The sequence below is a fragment of the Panthera onca genome, chromosome B1 (genome assembly GCF_046562875.1).
Source record: "Panthera onca isolate mPanOnc1 chromosome B1, mPanOnc1 haplotype 2, whole genome shotgun sequence".
Taxonomy (NCBI): Eukaryota; Metazoa; Chordata; class Mammalia; order Carnivora; family Felidae; genus Panthera; species Panthera onca.
In genome coordinates this window covers 169,897,708-169,911,594 of record NC_138342.1, presented here as the reverse complement: position 1 = coordinate 169,911,594, position 13,887 = coordinate 169,897,708, and the positions used below count along the sequence as shown (strand labels likewise).

The 13,887-nt window shown below is 43.0% G+C and overlaps 1 long non-coding RNA gene across 6 annotated transcripts in view; it reads left to right on the top strand.

Annotated features, from left to right (window-relative positions):
* LOC132691697 (uncharacterized) overlaps nucleotides 1–13,398 on the top strand; it is a 56,025-nt gene extending 42,627 nt beyond the window's left edge. For 3 of the 6 annotated variants that reach the window (XR_014137632.1, XR_009615950.3, XR_014137634.1), the window contains one exon: nucleotides 7,180–13,398. This is a non-coding gene — a long non-coding RNA (uncharacterized LOC132691697). Of the gene's footprint in view, nucleotides 1–1,217 lie in introns of all 6 variants that reach the window. The other 3 variants (XR_009615954.3, XR_014137633.1, XR_013555051.2) reach the window with 3 other exon arrangements.
* Nucleotides 13,399–13,887: the final 489 nt, after the last annotated feature.

Sequence of the window (13,887 nt, the reverse complement as noted above, 5' to 3'; positions counted from 1 at the left end):
ACTTAAAATTAAAAAAAAAAAAAATAGAGATGATGAAAATATGTATAGATGTAAAGCCAATACACATATCAAATGGAATTCTAAAAAATAATTAACATCAAAGTATGCAGGGAAGGAGGAACATGGGGGGGAAAGACTGGACAAACAAAACAAATGGTAACTTATACAGCTATTTCAACATATTAATTTTTATGTTTACTATAAATCCCATAAACACTGCAGTTCAAAAGTAGAAGAGGTTAGAGGAATGAGAGAGTGAGACCAACTACATAATGTCAATTAGAGATGCAATTTTTTTTAAGTTTTTATTTATTTTGAGAGAAAGAGTGAGCAGGGGAGGGGCAGAGAGAGAGAGGAGAGAGCAAGAATCCCAAGCAGGCTCTGTGAGTGCAGAGCCCAATGGGAGCTCAATTCAGGACTCAAATTCACTAACCGTGAGATCACAATCTGAGCTGAAGTTGGATGCTTAACCTTAACCAACTGAGCCACCCAGGCATCCCTAAAGACACAATCTAAAAGCATGACACAGATATATTGAAAATAAAAGGATGGAAGAAGATATACCATTCAAATAGTAGAGGTAAGAAATCTGCTGTGGCCATCTTAATGTCAGATGAAGTTGACTTCAAGACAAAGAATATCCTGAGAAAAAAAGAAGGAACTTTATTTGTCCTAATGGAAGGGGAGGCAGAGGGTGTGGACACTGAAGCCAAATGCGTGGGGAGATTCCCTGAATGGAGCCCATGGAAGTTTTCTACAGAGAGCTACTTTCTCCTTGAGGTTAAGAAGTAAAGTCATTTGCTGAGACTGAAAAGCAGTGAGGAGGTGCTGGAGGAGAAGAGTAAGTGTGAAATGGTTTTTACAAAGCAGGAGAGTAAGGGGTCTGGGGACTCAGTGGCTCCAGAGCAGCAACAGGCCCATGTGTGGTTCCTGCATGTGTGGTGGTGTTTTGTTTTTAATTGAGAGATCATTGACACATGACATTATATTAGGTTCAGGTGTATGACATAATGATTTGATATTTGTGTATATTGTGAAATGATCGCCACAATAAGTCTAGTTAACATCCATCACCACACATAGTTACAATTTTTTTCTTGTGATGAGAACTTTTAAGGTCTACTCTCTTAGCAACTTTGAAATATGCAATACGGTATTATTAACTATAGTCACACTGCTGTACATTACACCATCAGGACTTATTTTATAACTGGAAGTTTATATCTTTTGACCATCTTCACCCATTTCATCCATTCCCCATGGCTACCACACCTCTGGCTACCACAAATCTGTTTGCTGTGTCTGTAAGTTTGTTTTGTTTTGTTTTTTAAGATTCCACATATAAGTGAGATCACATGGTGTTGGTCTTTCTCTGACTTATTTTGTTTATCATAATGCCCTCAAAGTCCAGCCATGTTATCACAAATGGCAGGATTTATATATATACATGATATGTATACAAGATAATATACGTACCTCAATTTCGTATTCATTCATCAATGAATAAGCACTTAAGTTGCCTCCATGTCTTGGCTATTGTAAATAATGTTACAGCAAACATGGGTGTGCATATGTCTTTTCAACTTAGCATTTTCCTTTTCTTTGGAGAAATATCCAGAAGTGGGATTGCTGGATTATATGTTGCTTCTATTTTTAACTTTTAAAGGAATTTCCATACTGTTTTCCATAGTGACTGCACCAATTTACAGTCCCACCAGCAGTACACAAGGGTTTTCTTTTTTTCTCCACTTCCTTGCCAGTTCTTGTTATTTCTTGTTTTTTGTTTGTTTGTTTTTATAATAGCCATTCTAACAGGTGTAAGGTGATACCTTATTGTGGTTTTGATTTGCATTTCTATTAGTGATGTTGAGTATCTTTTCATGTCTCTGTTGGTCTCTGTCTTTGGAAAAATGGTGGTTCAGATGCTCTACTTTTTATTTTACTTTTTGAGAGGGAGAGAGGGCGCAAGTGAGCGAGGGTCAGAGATAAAGAGAGAGGGAGAGAGACAGAGGTAGAGAGAGAAAGAGAGAGAAGCGGGGCTCACCCAGGGCTTGTGTTTTACCCAAAGCAGGGCTCTTGCTCACCCAATGTGGGGCTTATCTGTCTACTTTTTAATTGGATTGTTTGTATTTTTGCTATTGAGTTGTATGTGTTCTTTATATATTTTGGGTAATAACCCTATATCAGATATATGATTTGCAAGTATCTTTTCCCACTTGGTAGGTTGCCTTTTCATTTTCTTGATAGTTTCCTTTGCTGTGAAGAAGCTTTTTAGTTTGATGTAGTCCCACTTATTTATTTTTGCTCTTGTTGCCTTTGCTTTTGGTGTCAGATTCAAAAACTAATCACCAAGACCTATGTCAAGGAGCTTACCACCTATGTTTTCTTTAGGAGTTTTATGACTTCAGGTATTATGTTCAAAGTCTTTAATCCACTTTGAGTAATGTTTGTGTATGGTATGAGATAGTGATCAAGTTTCATTCTTTTGCATGTGGCTGTCCAGTTTTCCCAATATTATTTATTAAAGAGACTGCCCTTTCTCCCTTGTATGTTCTTGGCTCCTTTGTAGTAAATTAATTGATCTTATATGTTTGGGTTTATTTCTGGGTTCTCTGTTCCATTCCATTGATCCGTGTTTTTATGCCATATCTGTTTTGATACCAATACCATACCATTTTGATTTCTACAGCTTTGTAAGAGTGAATTTTTTGTAATATTAACAAGATTAATTCATCAAGGAGTCATAATAATCATATATATATATGTAACTCATACAGTTTCAAACTACATGAAGGAAAAATCTACAGAATGAAAGGGAGATTATAACACCCCTTTATAAGCAATTGATAGAATGATTACATGAAAACTCATTGAGTCATAAGAAATCTAAACATTATAAAGCATGTTGATTTAATTAACATTCATAGAGCACATTTGCAGTATCTACTTTAGATTCATTCTCTTCTAGTTAACATGGTACATTGACTAAGATATACCACGTCCTGGGCTATAAAACAAGTCTAAATTAAATGTAAGCGCATGAAATCATACAAGCACCATTCTCTAACTCAATGAAACTAAAGTGGAAATGAGTAACAATATCTAAGAAGACCCCCAAAATTTGTATATCAAGCAACACACTTTTAAATTATCCATGATTCAAAGAAGAAAAGGAACTTTAAAAACTTCTCTCAATAAATGCCAATGAAAATATAACACATCAAAATATGTCAGATGCTGTGAAAACCAGCAATCAGATTAAAATGTATAGCTTTCAGTGCCTTTATTAAAGGGACAGAGGGTTAGAGGCAACAGAGTATGATTACTAATGGTTTCTTTTGGGTGTTAAAGAATATTCCAGAATTGATTCTAGTGATGGTCGTGTAACTCTCTAGATATAACAATTGAAATGTATACTTTAAATGAGTGATTTATATAAAGAATCATAATTATTAATTGTGTGAATTATATCTCACTAAAGCTGTTAAGAAAAGGAAGAAATATATAAAATCTGTGACCTCAAGATCAGCATTAATCAGCCATAGAGATAAATATAAATTTAAACCAAGTGAAGTAACAAGCATAGAAATCAGTGAAATAGAATATTCTGACACTGATTACTAGGAGTTGGCGCAGACTCCATAGGTTAAGGGCTTGGTCCCACATGACCATCCCCACTTCAGACTTCAATCACAAGCAGTGGGCTCCCACGTGATCCACACTTTTGTCTGACTTGGCTGTAAATTGGGGGTTCCCATGACCCTCTCCTCAGATTCAATAATTTGCCATAACAGCTTAAATAACTCTGGGAAACATGTTTATCGATTTATTATAAAGGATACAAATGAGTAGACAGATAAAGTACATTGGGTAAGGTCCAGAAGAGTCCAGAGTGCAGGAGTTTCTGTCCCTGTGGAGTTGATATGTACCACCCTCCCAGCACATGGATGTGTTCACCAACCTGGAAGCTCTCTGAACCCCATACTCTTGGGATTTTATGGAGGCTTCCTCACACAGTGCATTGTCAATTATTATCTCAATCTCTACCCCTCTCACTTTCCCCAGAGAATGGGGGTGAGGGGCTGAAAGTTTCAAACTTCTATCATGGCTTGGTCTTTCAGTGACCAGCTTTCACCCAGAAGCTGTCCTGGAGCCCACCTAGAGTGGCCTCATCAGAAAAAAAGACACTCCTATTGCCCCCATCACTGAGGAAGTCATAAAAGTTCCAGGTTCTCTGTTTCAGGAACTAGGGGTAGAGACTACACACACACACACACACACACACACACACACACACACACCCCACACTTCCATTATGTCACAGATACAAACAATAAAAAATACTACTGACAAAATGGAAAGCTGGTTTTCTGAAAGATCATCAAAAGTAATAAACTTCTAACTAGACTAACAAAAGAAAAAAGAGAACACAAAATTCCAGTATCAGGAATTAATGATTAATGTCACAACAAATTCTGCATCCATTAAAATGATATCAAGGGGATCTAGGGCACCTGGCTGGTTCAGTTGGTGAAATGTGCAACTCTTGATCTTGGGGTGGTGAATTTGACCCCCATATTGGGCATAGAGATTACTTAAAAACAAAATCTTAAAAAGGGGGTCTTACAAACAAATTCATGCCAATAAATGAGACAACTTGGATAAAGTGTATAAATTCTTTGAAAAATACTACTTAGCAAAATGGACACAAAATGAAAGTATAATCTGAATTATCTTGTACCTAGTTATGAATTGGGATTCATTATTTAAAAACTTACCACAAAGAAAACTGTAGGCCTGGGCTGTTTCACTGGTAAATTCTATAAATATTTATGGAAGAAGTAACACTAATCTTACACAAATTCTTTCAGAAAATATAGGAGTTCTTCAGTGGTTTATGAAGCCAGCACAGCCCTAATGCCAAAACCTGACAAAACATTTCAAAAGAAGAAATATACTAATTAATATCCCTCCTGAAATTAGATGCAAACATCCTGAACCAAAGTGAACTAAATTCAGCAATATTTAAATAAGATAACATATCAACCAACTGGGGTTAATCACAGGAATAAGTGTTGGATTAACATTTGAAAAATTAATCAGTGTTTTTCACTATATTAACAGTATAAGAGGAAAAATTATATGAATAGATGAAAGGATGCAGAAAAAGCATTTAACAACATTGAATCCCCCGTTCATGCTAAATGCTCCTATTATGTTAGGACATCTGATAAAGACCATTTTCTCATGCAGTCATATAGCAGATTAGGATAAGATGGAGCATGAGGCAATTTTCTGAAATAATGCTTATGTACCATGACCTCATAGGGCATTTGGGCTACACACACGATTGCATTTTTCAAAGCTCTTTGAGTGGTGCCCTTAAGAACTGGGCAATTCTCTCTTTGTAAGTTTTACCATGAAGAAAACTGTCAACAAATATTGAACCCTAGTTATTGAAATATATGATGAAGTATTAAGAGAAATGTACTGATATCTACAACTGCATTTCATCAGATGAATGGGCAGAGGGATGGATATGGAAAGAAATATGGAGTAAAGCAGATTTGGCAAAGTCTTGGTTATAGAATCTAGGTGGCAAATATATGGGAGTTCATTATATAAGTCTTTAAACTCTACTGAATTCTTGAAAATGTTCATAATAAAATACTGAGGGAAAGAGTCTGAGGAGGAGAACCGGGAAAGACAGGAAGGAAGAGCATTATGGGAGAAGAGAAAGGAGACCCCGCATTCCCTGGACTCAGAGGAGGCTCAGCCTGGAACAGGGAGGACATGAGGGACACACGGGAGCTTAGATGTCACCAAATGCTTGGCAGGCTTTATGTGGGAGAGGTCTGCATTTTACCTTGTTTAGATACAGTCGATTGAACTGGGCTCAAAATAAGCTGTTTTGGTTTTTTTTTTTTAACTTTTTCTTTTCTTTCTTTCTTTCTTTCTTTCTTTCTTTCTTTCTTTCTTTCTCATTTAATTTAACTTTCTAATTTAAAACACTCTCATGTTAAAGGAAAGTTCCAAAAACTGCAAAAACCCTTGTCGTGAACCATTTGGAAAAGAGCTGTTGACATGATCAATGACTGAATGCTTTAGTGTATGTTTTCAACAAATGAGAGCATTCTCTCCTGTAACCACAATACAACCCTCAAAATTAGAACATTAACATTAAAGGGCGCCCGTGTGTCTCAGCCAGTTAAGTGTCCAACTCTTGATTTTGGTTCAGGTCATGATTTCATGGTCATGAGATTGAGCCCCATGTCAGGCTCTGCACTGAGCGTGGAGACTGCTTAAGATTCTCTCTCTCTCTCCCCCCCCCCCCCAAAAAAAACAAAACAAAACAAAAAACCCATTAACATTACTAGTTATTCCTATCATATTTCTTTGGCTGTCCTCATGATGCCATTTTGAACAGAGAGACCCTGACCCAATTTCCTGTGTTGCTATTTTCTCTTTTTCTGTATGACTCTTTGGTATTTTGTGAGACACTGGCAAGCTCCTTTGGGGTGAGCTTGTCAGGTTAAAGTCAGAAGTTCGTTACTTAACATAGGATCCCATATCCTGATATTTATTTGTTTGTTTGTTTGTTTTTAAGTAGGCTCCATGCTCAGTGTGGGGCTTGAACTCATGACCCTGAGATCAAGGGTCACATGCTCTACTGACTGAGCCCACTAGGTTCCCCTCTATGTCCTGATTTTTAAAAAGTGTGCTCATAATATAACCCTTAAATGTAAATGTGTGTGTGTGTGTGTGTGTGTGTGTGTGTGTGTGTGTGTGTTGTGTGTGTGTGCAAGAGAGAGAAAGAGGAAATGAATTCACACATAAGGTCAAATAAAACAACTAAAAGGAACAAAATGTTGTCTCTAATTGAGGATATCACATGTGGCTTCATATTCTTATAGAAACTTTCCTTGCCCATGTTTTCTGGAATAAATACATTTTATTGTATTACAAGAGAAAAAAATACTGGAAAAATTTTTCTGGTGTGAAATTAACTTGTTAGCACCGAAGGCCAAGGGACAAACATGAATACAAAAGAAAGCGGGTATAGAGCAGGAGGAAAGTCTGTTTGCTTTTTTTGGCTGGGGTGGAGAGAATGTGAGAAGCATCCCAAGAGGGAGGAGAGTCTGGCTGCCACTCATGCCTGTCTTTACCTTGTCCCCACAGGCCCTCACTTCCTCAGCCATTCTGCAGGGCAAGACAGAGTTCACCAGCAATTAGCTGCCCCACAGAGATGAGAGCCCAGCCCCTGGGAGGGTTTGTGTCCAGCAGGTACATTGGAAGACTGATTTCCAAGCCTTACCCTGCCCTTGTCTTCGTGTCCCTCTGGTCTTCTGATACCTGCAGGTCCTGGTCCTTTATTTCCCTGGTGTTTATTGGATGTCTTCTGTGTGCCAGGCACTGTGTTAGTGGAGGACATAGGGCCCCTGCTTTCTGGAACTCTCCTTCTGGGGTGGCATCCAGACAGACAGAAGAATGTGTCAGTTAAGACGTACTAGGAACCCCAAGGATAACTGGGTGACGGATGGGACAGAGACAGATGAGAATGGTGACTTTGATACAGAGCCACTGTCTCTGGTGCAGGGAGCCAGGGAGAGGTCCTAAGAGGGCCCCCCCAGGAACTATTGCCCCTAAGTGCAGGGACTGGGCTTCTTTGAGCAAAGCTGGAGGGCAGCTGGGGTTAGTGGAGGGTGAAGAAGTCAGAAGGACAGGTAGAGGCAGATCACATACGCTGGACACCATGTAGGGAGCATGGGTTTTATTTTTTGAGTGAAATATTAAAGAAAGTAAAACATCTGAATGTTTTATATGGGTTACATATTGAAATGATACTATGTTGGTTATTTTAGGTTAAAAAATATATTGTTCAAATTAATTTGACCTCTCTCTTTGTACTCTGTTAGAGTGGTAACTATGAATTTGAATTTAATGTGTGGCCTGTAATGTACTTGTGTTGGCGGTGCTGGTCTAATGTACATGGTAGATGCAGGATCAAAAAGACCATGGTCAAGTGCAGGAGAGTTGCTTGTTCAGATTCCACTGGCGACCAAAAGCTGAGTGCCCAACCAGCACTGCCAGCCTCCGGGAATCCTATGGGGATTCATTCACCAGCTTCCCCTCCTTCCCGGACCCATGCATCAGAAGAGAAGAGAGATTGTAACACATGCACACAAGGAGTGGGCTTTACCAATTGTTCGAATACTCCCTTTTCTGCATGCCCTGCAAATATGTCACTCAGGCACAGAACCTGTGGGCCCCACGCCCAGAGGTGGATGCAAGGTGGTAATTGCATGGCAGTCATGGCCAACCTGAAACCTGGATTCCAACTGGGTCTCCATCATGCCCTGTTATACAGGGATGCATTAGCTCCATAAAATAAAATAAAAACAGAAATTACTTTTATAACGCATGCCTCCTGGTAGGGAAATCTTCTAGAACATCAGCTGGACAGAGCTCATCATTGGAGCTATATAGGTGCAGCTAGGCCTGGCCAAGTGGAAAAGTGCTAGGTTTGAGCTATGAGGTGGGCCTGGGCCTGGGCCAGGCCCCACTTAGCCCCATGCCTTGTGCTCGTGGCAGGTGCAGGGCTCTCTCTGCCTTCACAGCCCAGGGCCCTGTGCCTCTCCAGTAGGGCTGGGCTTGGGGAAGCCACCCAAGGGCTCCTTTCCAGCTGGAGCCCCATCTCTTGCTACCGATCCTGTGATCTAACAGATTTTTCACCCCAATCCTGATGTAATAAATAATGAAGAGTCGTACTTTTTATACATCTGTTAGTGACAGGTGAGTTGTGATTGTCCTTTGTGTGCCCCATGTATGTTGCTGCAGAAAATGGCTCCCTCAAATTACTTGGTCAACTGAGTCAAGCTGAGTGGAAGAGGGTTTGAGTGGTGATGAAGGATTGAGGGTCATGAGGGAAACATGTCACCAAATATTTATCCCTTGTCTCTAGATGAGACGGTTAAATCCATGCAGGAGGACCACAGGCATGGAGTGTCCGTGCAAACCTGGTTACTCTTCTTGGAAAAGATTCTCCTGAGTTCTGTCAGAAGTGCCTCACTAGGTGAGATGTGGGGGCCTCGGGGGCTCTTAACCCACAGAAGACCCGAGTTTCCTTGTACCCCTTTCTCCATCCTGGTTTCATGCAGCCCTGCCATCCCCTCAGCACCTCCCTGTTCCCTGAGCCTGCAGTGGCCCCTGTCTGTCCATTTTTTTTGCATGGCCCCACACTGCCCCCAGCAGTGGCACCTTCCCACACCTCCTCAGCACCTTTTCCTCCTGGCCAGTTGAGTTTTCCACTGGGCACAGTAGACCGCTTCTTAGGGCACTTGATGATTTATTTCCTTTTGAAATATGAAGCAAAAAATTGAATAGAGTATAACCTGGTTTATGTTCATCTTTATTTCAATTCAATCATAAGATTCATTTTTAACACTTCATTATTCAGGAGAAGGCCGACGAGGACAAACGTGGCCACAGCCTACAAAGTCATAGTAGGACCAAGCTTGTAGCTCCCAAAGTTTCCTCATCCCAGGCCCCCTTCCCTCTTTAAGATGCATCTCTTCCCCACTTTTTGGATTCAGGGGCAAAGTGTAATTGTTCTTCTCTGACACTGCAGTTCTGGCTGTGATTGTAGGAACAGTCAACAGGTGGGGGACAAGAAGTTCCTGCACTAAGGTTGACTGGAGGATGGGGTTCAGCTTGGGAACAAAGGGGCTTCTGATCCCTGACCTGGACAGATTCCCCTTCACAGGGGCCCCCCTACAGCCCAGGGAAGCTCCATGTAGGTCTTGAAAGGAAGCCCAGCTCCTGAAGGTGAACTCTGAACACTTAACAGCGCCCTAGGGATTGAAGCGCGCAGGCCCAGATCCCTCCCCACCCAAACAGGGGGAGTTAGGGGACCCGGCCCTCTAGGCTGTTCTTCCCCCACTCTCTTGTCAGGGACACTGGGCCCTGGAGCTTGCTCCCCCTTCCTCCTCAGCTTTCCAGCCTTCCCTTGCAGATCCCCTCCCTGTGCCTGTACCCAGGTGCCCAATGGGATGGTCCAGGACAGTCCCTGCACCCTCAGGAGCAACCTCAAGTGTGTCAATCAAGAGTCCAGTACCTGGCCCATGGGGAGCCAGTGACCACTGGCCTGAGGCTGCCCACCACCAGCCCTGTCTCGGGTTCATTCTCACCTTAGCTCCCTGACCATGTCCAGGATGGCAAGCTGGTTCCTCAGGTCTTCAGGGCCCCCAGCTGGGACAGAGAGGTGGTCAGTATCTTGAATGAGTGACAAGAGTCAGGAGGAAAGGGTCGGGGGCTTATACAGCTTTGATCAGAGCAGAACCCAACAGAGATTTTGTGTTTATTTTCACTTCATCCCTCCCCCCCTTTTCTCTCCCCTCCCTAAGGGTTCCCCAGAGTTGGAATGCCCCTTCCCTGTCACCAGGTCCCAGGGGCTCCTTGTTCAGTGTCTGAGGCCCCAGCCCATACCATGTCCCCCCACCATCCTTGTGGAGAGAGATGAGGCAGAGAGGGCCCTCCCCTCTGCTAAGGTGAATGCCCCCTGTCTTCTAGGCTGTGAAGTGGACCCCAAGTGCACAGAGTGAGGTAGTTTCTCCAGGACCCGTTGGCATGAGACTATCAGGATCTGCTTGCTGCCCACAATAAGGTCCTGGGTGGATGCAGGCCTCATCTGTCCTGCACTGACCCTGGCTCTCTAAAGTGGCCTGGGGGCTCTGGGCTGGCTGTATGAGGGCACCTGGCCCATTGGGACCAGCCCCCAGACCGGTTGGCCGTGCTGAGCCATGTCCTTCCTCGTGCTTGTGAAACACCTTCACCCTACAGCCCTGCACTCTGGAGCATGGAAGGTGTCAGGCAAGGGTGCTGAGCGTCCCTTAGCACAGGTTCAGAGTGTGGTGTCAGCTCTGTGCACAGGTGCCGGTGCAGTCCTGGGACCTCCCTCTCACGATCCATGTAGTTTCCCTCCTTTGAGGACCTGTTGCTCCCACAGGCTGTCCTACCCTCTGACTCTTACCACATTCTGCTTTCTCACTCCATAACCCATCTATCCTCCCAGATGGGCAATCAGCCCTGCCTTAGGGCAGGATTATCTGTTGACCTTGACTTCCCCAGGGCCTCCTGCTCAGGTGAGGCCCAGGCAGTGTGGCCTGATTTTCTGCTGATGGGATGCCCATAAGGAATGCAGAACAGCAGGCTCACCAGCAGGGGGAGCTCATTAGGTTCCACTCCTGGGTCTAGGCTTGACTGCACATCATCTGTCCTCTCCGAAATGTGTCCCAACTCACTGTCTCTGTGGCTTTCACCCAACCTAGGCTGAAACTCGTCTCTGATGACTTTCCAAACTTGTGTTCTTTAATTCCTGGAACCTACTCATGCGGCAGATGGACCTCCAGGACAATGAGATCCCTGCGGCCAGGGCTCTTACTTTAGGCATGCAGGGTGCCTTGTATGAAATGCTGGTGACCTGGCTCAACAAAACCAGGCAGGATGTTTCAGTCAACACCCTACTGCAGAGAATCCAGGACTGCCTGGTAGGCCCCAGAAAGTGCATCTATGAAGAAGGCGGGACAGGCTCTGCCGTGTCCTGAGTGGAAAGACTCTTTTTAAGAATCTGAGCTTCCCTTTTTGCCTTTTCTACTTGAAGGGGAAGTATAAGTGGACACCAGCCTGGAAGAAAGAGCAGATACTTGATGAATACTTGAAGAAATTCTAATTCAAAAGCATACAGCTCTTCACAAGAGACTCTTTTTAAAATGTTTGTTTATTTTTGAGACAGAGAGAGAGAAAGCAGGCTAGTGCATGTGCACCAGCAGGGGAAGAGCAGAGAGAAAGAGAGAATCCCAAGCAGGCTCTGCACCATCGGCACAGAGCCCAGCACAAAGCCCAACTTGGGGCTCTAACCCACGGGCTGTGAGATCATGATCTGAGTCGAAATTAAGAGTTGGATGCTTAACCAACTGGACCACCCAGGTGTCCCCACAAGAGACTCTTAATGATAGAGAACAAACTAAGGGTTGATGGAGGGGAGGTGAGTGGAAGATAGGCTATGTGGATGATGGGTACTAAGGAATGCACTTGTTGTGATGAGCACTGGGTGTTGTATGGAAGTGATGAATCATTGAATTCTACTCCTGAAACCAATATTGCACTGTATGCTAACTAAAATTTAAATTAAAACAAACAAACCATACAGCTCTTGGAATATTCTAGAACTTTTTCAATGTGCTTGGAATAATTTTTATGAAATGTTGAGTGTGATAAGTGAACTGTGGTAATGTGTACAGTAAGATTCTATGTGGATTATAGTTATAGGCATACCTTATTCTACCATGTTTCACTTTATTGCACTTCAAAGACATTTCATTTTTTACAAACTGAAGTTTTGTGGCAACCCTGAGTTGAGCAAGTCTATTGGTACCAGTTTTTCAACAGCATTTTCTGACTTTGTATCTCTGTGTCACATTTTGATAACTCTTGCAATACTTAAAACCTTTTCATTATTACTAATTTTGTTATAGTGATCTACGATCAGTAATGTTTGATGTTATTACTGTGATTATTTTGGGGTGCCACGAATTGCACCCATATAAGATTGTGAACTCAATTAGTAAATGGTGTGTGTCTTCTGACTGGTCCACCAGCTAGCCTTTCCCCAATCTGTCTTCCTCTCCTTGAACCTCCATATTCCCTGACTTACAGCATTATTGAAATTAGGCCAATTAATAACCCCAAAATGACCTCTAAGTGTTGAAGTGAAAGTATCAGTCACATGTCTCTCACTTTAAATCAAAAGCTAGAAATGATTAAGCTTAGTGAGGAAGGCACGTCGAAAGCTGAGATAGACCAAAAGCTGGGCCTCTCGCACCGAGCAGTTAGCCAGGTTGTGAATGGGAAGGAAAAGTTCTTGAAGGAAATTAAAAGTGCTTTCTGGTGAACACACGAATGATAAGAAAGCGAAGCAGCCCTGTTGCTGTTACTGAGAAAATGTGGGTGGCCTGCATAGAAGATCAAACCAGCCACAACATTCTGTTAAACCAAAGCCTAATCCAGCACGCCCTGACTCTCTTCAATTCCGTGAAGGCTGAGAGAGGTGAGGAAGCTGCAGGAGAAAAGTCTGAGGCTGGCAGAGGTTGGTTGACGAGGTCTGAGGACAGAAGCTGTCTCCGTGACATCAAGGTGCAAGGCGAAGCAGTAGGAGCTGATGTGGAAGCTGCCGCGGGTTCTCCAGAAGATCCGGCTCAGATAATTCATGAGGACGGCGACACTGAACAACAGGTTTACAACGTAGTGAAGCAGCCTCTGTTGGAAGAAGATGCCACCTAGGACTTTCACAGCTACAGAGGCAAAGTCAATGCCTGGCTTCAAAGCTTCAAAGGACAGGCAGCTGGTTTACTATTCTGGAAGGCCGAGGGCCCATAAGGATGATGCTAAATCCATCCACTCTGCCTGTGCTCTGTACATGGAACAACAAAGCCTGAATGACCACACTTCTGCTCACTGAGTGTTTTAAGTCCACTGCTCGCTGACAGTGCACGGGTCACCCATGAGCGCTGATGGAGATGGACGACGAGGTGAATGTGGTTTCTGTGCTTGCTCACACGGCATCCATTCTGCAGCCCGTGGGTCAAGGAGTCATTTCAACTTTCAAGTCTTATTATTTAAGAAATGCATGTTGTAAGGCTATGGCTGCCGCAGACAGGGATTCCTCTGATGGATCTGGGCAAAGTAAATTGAAACCTTCTGGAAAGGAGTCGCCATTCTAGGTGCCATTAAGATCATTCGTGACTCACGGGAAGAGGTCAAAATAGCAACATGAACAGAAGTTTGGAAGAATTTGATCGCAGCCCCCATGGAGGACCGTGAGGGCTTCCG